Here is an 8,630-nt window from a genome sequence, read left to right as displayed (position 1 = left end):
CTTTTTTAATACCTAGTTATATCCCAAGAAATGTTCAACACAACAGCTTCCCTTTTGCCTCATGATCTTAAAGGGCTATTTATAAACTGCCAAGAGCTGGTGGCCATTATCTTTTATTTAGAGACCCTAGGTAAGTAAAAGCCAACAGTTATTACCATGTTCATTATTAAACTGGAAATATGGCTGATCTCACAGGACTAAGGATGGAGCTTGGACTCTTGCAAACGATTTGTCGTGTGCATCCCAGATCAGAAATAGCTGTGGGACTGATACTGGTTTCAGTTAACGTATGGGGCACACTGAAAGCTGGGGTTTTTTAGGAAGCTGGCAGGTGATAAATGATTTGGTAGATGAAAGAGGAGAGCTATTATCTGGCTGTGACAGATGAATGGTAGCACCTCGGCTTCTGAAGTTCTCTTCAGCTGAGCACTCCTGTGCAGTGCCTTTCTACTAACCTAGCGAATGGGTCAGAAGTGTGGGGAGCAATTTATGGGAAAGGCTTACAGTCCTGCTGAAACGTAGCATTTGATAATATGTTCAGGTTCTTGGCTGTTTGAGGTTTTCTCTTATTTCCCAAAGTAGTGGATTGCCTCCTTTTCCAGATGAATAGTTAAGTTGTTTCCAGTTTGTGGTAGGATATGTACCAGGAACAACATGGTTTGGAGGAGCAGGATGTGAACCCCTGACTCACCAGCATACCGTACTGGGGGAGAGATGCATTTGCTCATTTTTAACCTCAGCGTGCAGAAGAGACACAATCGGGCTGTAAGGAATAGATGACTAAATTATGAAGCCAGGATTGCTTTGCATGCTAGAATTTCTGTGCAGTTAATTGTGTTGGGCCAGGTCTCCATGCACAACTTGGGTGGTAACTGATGTGGGAACTCTGTGTGTCTGGGTGCTGCAGTGGCTGCTGCAGGGATGGGTGTGCTGAGAGCTTCTTCATAGGAAAGCGTGGGGGAGAAACAGTCACTGTGAGCTGCTCGAGACAATCTGACCTGAGAATTATGGCAAACCTGGACTTGGCAGCAAATAGTGCTGATATTTTTTTTAATAGACTTTTACCTTTTTGTATGAGAAGTTTAGGTTGGGGCAGTAGAAAGGAGAGAAAGTCAACTTGGTTCTTTTATTCCTAGCAGCATGCAGGATCCTGTACAGCTCTTATTCTGAGTCACAATCTCCAATGTCCAAAACACATGTAGACACTAAGTCCTCTTTAATCTTCCTAGCCGATATACAATTAAGATAAAAATTAATTTATTCAGTGCTATGGTTTAAAAACAAGTCCAGATATTTCTGGACTCTTTTACTTGAAATTCTGTTGGGTTCAGTGGTGTTACTTCTGACTGGCAGTGGTGTAACTGAAACCAGAATCAGCACAGTTTCTCTGTCTCAGGCAGCTTCCACTGAGTTGTGCACATTCTGAATACGGATGCAGCTGGAGTTCACTGGATTGTTTCAGAAGCATCTCCATTTCTTTTGTTTTCAATCCTGGCAGCAGCCATTTTTATCTTTGCTGTTTTCACGCATTGAAAGACTATGCAAAATATGTAACTAGACGTCACTTTTTATTCTTTTCCTATATCCTTTCCTACCTTAATGGCTGAGATCAGCTTCTGATTTCTATTCACTCTTAAGAGGTTTTACTGTTGTATCCTGGAAGTGTCTGTGCTGGTTGACTTTGCACCATTCGGAGTTGTTCGCTTGAAGCACTGTTAATGTTTTTGAGAGTATTTGAGATGAGTAAGGTTGTGAATGGTATTGTTGCAACTGTTTTAAATTAAAAAGGAAATATTCTCACATCTTGTGGTTGTGTGGATTCTTTCTTTCTCTCCTGTCCAAACTCAAGAGGAGCAGACCAAGTATGTTTTGGTGCTGCCTCTTTTCTTACTTCCTGTGGTGATGTTTGGTGTGTTACATAAAAACGTGCATAGGGAACAGGAGTTTGTAAGGGGCTTGATCTCTTGTGACTCATGGCAGTTTTTTGGATGGCAACAGGTAAATAAATGTCTCCTCTAAAGAAGAAAAAAACAAAAAAAAACCAAAGAAAAACCCAAGTCCTGGGTGAATATTAAACATGACAAAACTAGAAAATAAGTTTTAAACTAAGTTTAATTTTTTGTACATTTTAAGCCAATTGCTATTTTTGACCACGAGAGTTAGCACTCTTCCGCATGAACTCTGCCATTGTTTTACTCTGGTCCTTGCTGTTCAGTTAAAGCTTTATCTTGGTCTGCAGTTCCTCATATTCATTTTCATTTTGGAATTTGACCTGCTGATCAATAAAGCAGAAATTTTGGTGTTTTTTATTTTTCCTTTTATGCAATAAATTTGCATAGTAGCATGAAACCACTGGGATCTTTGGTAGATTGAGGAATAGGCCAAAACAGGAGTCTGATGGATGGTGAGCCTTTCATCTTTTCACAGGATCATGGGGATCATGAGCCAGAGGAGATGCGAGAGGTAAACCTTCCAGGTCTTAAGTGGCTTTTTCTGACATGGAAGTCGGGGCCATGTTAAGTACTGAGCGATGACAAGAAAGGTAAAGATGGTTCAATCCTGGAAGTCTAAATGTAATGATTTGTTGGTTCCTTTTATCACAGATGTCCATTGTGACCGTGGCAGGCCGCTCTGCACCACACTGTTACCACTTGCAGCAACTGGAACAAGGTGAGGGATTGTGGTTCCTCCTGCAAGCTGAGTGGCAGAGTTTAGGGCTCTGTTCAGACTTCATGTGGTGATGTACCGTGCTGGAGATGTGCCTGCTGACTTCTGCAGATTGCTTGGAGAAGGCAATATTAAGTAGCTGACAGGTGAATACCACCTCTGTGCTCTACTCCTCTTCACAAGAGTGGGAAATAACACCTCTCTGTCTCTCAGGTGTGCCACAGGCTTAACATGGATAAGCATGGAACTGAGTGCTGTGATGAAAGATGAGTTCTGTAACCATACCAGAGACGATGCATGTCTGACAGCTGGTGTGCAGTAAGTGATTATATTGTGCCTTTAAAGGTGTTTTATTTTTTAGCAGTTCTGTATGTAGGATTTCCTCCCAGCCGCTCTCCTGCTTTTCCTTCAGGACTGCAGTACTGTGTCCCTGGTCTGTGCCGTGGGGCACATAACTAATGGACACTGCTGCTTATTCTCTGTCAGTACATCCAAGCAACAAAAAACTAACCAGAACATCTCCTGGCAAAACACACCATTGTTAAGAGCACAACTACTTTCAACCTAAGAGTTAGTGAGCTTTTAGTGTCTGTTCCCTTTTTTTCTGTAGTGAAAGGCTGCTTACGCCACAGGCAGCCAGCTGACTTCTCTGACAAGAGGTTTCCTTCCACAGGCAAACTGTGGCTCTATCTCCTGTTTGTTGTCCTTTTGTTTGTCTGTTTTTGTCTGTTTTTTTTGTTTGTTTGTTTGTTTGCTAGCTATTTGTTTTTCTGGCCTGTGGTAAGTGTCCACTGGCTGTGACAACAGGTATTCAGATAGATTCTAACTTTGTTTCTTAGTGGCCCTTTGCTGTAACTGTCACAGCTGCTCTGTTCACAGCAGGGCACAGGAGTCTGTCCTTGTCTCATGTCTGTGCTTACATCAGTCTCCGATAGCAAAACCATTCGCAAAAAGCCCTTCCTCTGCAAGTCTGTCAATCACTTGAAGTTGGCTTTGGTGTTTGCTTGTTTATTCTTTTTTCCATCCAGAAGGATTGTGCCATAACATTACTTCTGCTTTTATTTTGAAGTGTGCAGTTGCATAATCTTCAGGAAAAATTCTCATACTTCTTTTTTTTTCCATTTTCTTCATACAGAGCGTATGTGCAAAACCCCTTGGTCCAGTCCTTGGCTGCTATGAATTCCAGTTGTAAGTATAATTGAAATATTTAAAAATAAAAAAGAAATTAAACAAAAGGAATTAAAAAAGAGGAAAAAATAACCAAACAAACGACCTCAGAGCAACTTGATGAATTAATTAAAATCTTCTAGGCTTAATGTTTATGCAGAGAAGCACAGCTACATCATAAACAATAGGAAAGAAGCCTTGGATTAAAAATCCTTTGTTTCTCTCAAAGAGGTCCCTCTTTGACTTCTTTACTTGAAATGAAAACCTTCTACAAATGGAGAAGCGATTTGGAAATATTTGAAGCCACAGACAAAGTTTTATTTTTTAAAACATATTTAAAAATTGCACAGATATAAATACAGATAAATAAATACAATTTATTATGTGGAAAAGAACCCAAGGAAGGCATGCTTCCATTACAGTACAAAAATACTACATTAAATGGTGCTCTGCAAATAGTAACTATGAGCATAATAAATTTCACACATCCAATATGCACATAATAATCTATTTCTTCAAAAATCAACTATTTTCAAGAGCAGTGCAAGGGAACAACAAATTAAAGCATCAGTAAACTACAGTTCTGTGTTTAATATTGTACACAACTGATAACGCACTGGGAATAGAGAGGTGACTTATTTGTCATAAGAAACATTTTCTTTTTAAAACTCCATACGTTCTTGCAGACTCAGATTCTCAGTCTGAGTCTGTATGGACCTTTGTAACAGAATGTAAACATTCAGGAGTAGGGCTGAACTCCCACCTCTGCATCCACCTCGCTGCGATGCCTTGCACGTACACTTGCCCACCAGCAGGAGATGTGACCCACCACGTCTGCACAGCAGCACGGCTCTTCAGACAGCCCAGGTGAAAGTATCTGCCAACCCTACAGTCTCTTCTTTCTTGTACGTTGGCTTAAAAATAAAGCCAAAAAAACGAATGCAAGTTTGCAAAGGTTTTCGAACAGTTTACAGTGTATAGAAGCAGCTGCACAGAATACCTTTCAAAACTATATAGTTTTATTTTACTTTAGATATGTTATACTCTGATATATAAAATATATTTATAAATGTTTTGATTTTTCTGAATTTACAATAATTGCTGATGTTAAAAAGGCTGTTTAAATTAAAGTTCTAGCCAATGTCATCGACAGTCTGTAAATGTGGAAGGGGAAAAAAAGATCAAAGCACATTAAGTCTTGACCGTGCAAGCTTGCTGTCACATGTGCAAGCATTTGTAAAGTTACAGCTTAGTATTCCTTCTGTCTCTCTCTCGTGCATAGTACCTATTGCTTGTGGGCTGAGGCTCTGACACTTTCTGTGGGTTCTGTGGCATGCCTGTTTTTCCTCTTGCTTAGCTTTGTTCAAAGCGTCAGTGGTCACTTCATGCATATGGTACCCTTGTCTCTGATATATTTCAGCAGTCCAGAAATAGAACTATAATGAAATAATCTGATTTCTACCTAGATGAGGTTTGAATAATAGATAATACTATATTTCATATGGCCTAAACCACCAATTATTTTCACAACGTGCAGTGCAATTTTCTGCCACTTCTATCTGTAAATGCTCAGTATTATAAGCAGTTACAACATAGATTTACTGTACAGACTGCAAAATTGACAACACTGCTGACCAGAAATCTCTCTAACTCTGCGGGTTATTATGAGAAGTAACTAATATGTCTCATTTTGCAGACGCGTGGTCAGGCAAGAGAGACCTACAGCCAATCTGTGTGACAGTCCCAATTCTCACTGGCTCTGACAGACAGTGATTTAGGCCTCTAGCTGCTGGTAATTCCTTAGTTATTATTCCTGATGTGGAGGCCTGTGCTCTACAAATGTTGGTAAGATCATCTGGCTGATCTGTTGGTGCTGCTGAGATCCTCCTGCCTGCCTGGCAGTCAAGCCCGGGTTTTCCAAATTGACCCACTCAGCTCTTTGTGCTGAGTTTTCAGCTGAGTCAGGCACCCGCAGCTGAAATTGGTGGATGGAGGAGATTGTCAGCTCTGTGAAGTTCTACGTCTACGTGTTTTAACCAGAACAGTCAGAGGGACGGGCAGCCTTCAGAGCTAGTGGGCAAGCTTGAGAAGCCTGGCCATGGTGAGTGCACACAAGATGACAGTGGCTTCAGTGGTTCTGGGAATCTTTTTCTCTGGTTTGGTGCTGTCTAATTTTAACTAGTAAAGGAAACATGCAAACCCAATCACCCAGCTTCATGGTGAAAACTGTGTGCATCTCACTTCTTGATTCTTAAGAGGATACCAAAACTTGTCTGCAGGCTCTCTTGCTGCAGATGTTTGTCAATAATTAAACATGAAATCCACAACACAGTGATTTCTGAGGTTGAGGTTTAAAAAGGGCTCTGTGTTTTGTTTAAACTTTTCCAAATAACCTGAACTCAGTCTTCAATTTGGCAGATGCAAAGTGGTTTTAAAATATCCCACAGAAGATATTGATTAATAGATTAAAAAATACCCTGTGTGTGCACCCTCTGCATGCATTCTCTAAACATATACTTGGGTAGCAGCACCACATGCTTTGTATTTGTATTTCAGTACAGTTATTTGTTAGTGAGGTTGCATGCAATATTGTCAAGGGGAGGTTTAGCTTTAATGGAACCTCCCCTTGGATAGTTGCAGAAGTGCTCTGATTTAACAGATGTTAAGAAAATACCATTACATACAGATATGTTTGTATTTACCTAAAGATCAAATCCACACTTTAAGCAAACAAACCAGTCTATTGCAACAAGGGTATTAGAGTCATTACAGTTTCAAAAGATCAGCAAGAAATGAGCCTATTGCTTTCATTGTAAAGCCTCACTCTGTAAATAATCCCTTTGATTCTGGTTACTGTTCAGCACATGCAGTGCTATCAGAGGGCAGCCCTCATCTGGTAACTGCATTTGAGCTAATCATGCAAAGACCACAGACTTTGAGCATTCAGCAGCTTCATGGATCAGACTTGTTATAAATAAATACTTGTAAATCTTTTGCAGAGGAGAGGGACAGTCACAAGCTTGGGTTAGGAAAGTACTGCTTACTTGCGTGAAATATGTAAAACAGAGGAATGACTCAAAAGCTTGGAATCAATTATCTGGCAGTGATACATTACCTCTGGAGAAAGAAGGGAGTAACAAGAAGGGGAAGCAGGAATGGGAGGTGATGATAAACTATCACAGCATTATTTAGCATGAGCCTGTAGGCTCTGTGCTGTTGTGACCCAGGAGTGCTCAGGATCTCATCTCTGCTGAAATTTCTAGTCCTTAAGTAAAACTGCTTTCTTGCTTGGATCTGGGCAACCACATACTTGTGTTGCCTTCTCTGAATTTACGTGGGTTACCCTACACATACAGTCTGTGAGACAGAAGCGTTCCTCTGCCTTTGTGTGATTCCACAGTGCACAGTGGCTGCCTGCCCTTCCTTCCCTGCACACCTGGATGAGCAGGGGATAGGAGGAGATGTTGACTGGGGGGAGCTCACAGGGAGCAATGAGAAGAAGATCCAGATTTCCTGTCTCTCACCCTCAAACTAATATGCTACTGTTCAGCAGCCTTATTTATCCTGCCTTGTGCCTGGTCAAAATTACAGTGGCTGCACTTCTTTCCTAGGATGTTAATGTGCTGCAGTCTCCTGACCATGCGGAGTCCTGTCCTGTGCACTGACAGTGTTTGATGGTGGGGGCTACGAGGAGGACAGTAAGGCTCAGAATACTGAAGTATGCACAGCACTGAACCTAGAAGTACCAAGAGCTGCTGAATGCAGGGAAGTCTGGCACAGAGGCTGCCCAGCAAGTTTTCCTAACAAAATTTCTGTGTTAGTCATACACGTGATAGAGAAAAAAAATAGAGGTTTAGTGAACCCTCATCAATATCAAATGTTCCTTGTCATTCTGACTTGAGTTTTTTTATTTGAGAGGTATAAAAATATAATTTTTGAGCAGCTCATTCCTCTGGGTAATCCCTAATTATCCCACAGCACAGCTGATATTCTAGAAGGACTTGTGTGATGGTAGGGCATCAAGCAAAATCTAAGCACATATGCCTTTGCTTTACAGTCTCTTCTCAAAGCTGCCTCCCTTCCCTCTTATCACTTCCCAGATTCAATTGCAGTGCACCTTCTGCTCTGCCTTATCAATACGGGGCTGTCATCACACATCGCTGTCAAAGCAAAGAGCAAACTGTTGTCAGCAGATATGCATACAGCAGCGTGCTTAGCTAAAATGTCGTTCCCAGGCAGCCTTTGATAACCAGTCCTTAGGGAAAACTGAAGAAATAATTTGCCATTATATGCTTGATAGATAAATAGGAATGTTTATAAACAGTGAATCAATAGAGCACTATTAAAAAATTCTTGTAGCTGTTTCAGCACTTCTATTCTGCAGGTCTGAATGAGAGGTAAGCCTCTTATTTTTAATAAGAAATGATTATTTTAACCAATTATGTTGTTAATTAGATGCAGTGATTGCACTAACTGAGATGGAATTTTCCTTTAAGCGATTGCTCAAAATAACAGACAGCTGCAAGAAACTTAAAAGCTCATACTGGTGGAACTGTCCAACTCTCATAGAGATTCTTACTTTGTGATTTGTGCATGCGTATTTTTTTTTTTTTTCTTAAGCAGTTGAGTTCTTCTGTTTTGTTGTTGTTTTCAGTGCTGTTTACAGGAAATGTGCTGCTCATCCCACTTCATCACACTCAAGTGTCTACCCTGCACCTTGCATCCCTGGCCATGAATCAATGCAGTGCTATCCAATTGTATTTGTTTTTTCCACTGTTCAGAAAAAGTAGTAAAAA

This window comes from Meleagris gallopavo, chromosome 11 (genome assembly GCF_000146605.3).
Source record: "Meleagris gallopavo isolate NT-WF06-2002-E0010 breed Aviagen turkey brand Nicholas breeding stock chromosome 11, Turkey_5.1, whole genome shotgun sequence".
NCBI classification, from domain to species: domain Eukaryota; kingdom Metazoa; phylum Chordata; class Aves; order Galliformes; family Phasianidae; genus Meleagris; species Meleagris gallopavo.
Note: the sequence above shows the minus strand (reverse complement) of the source record.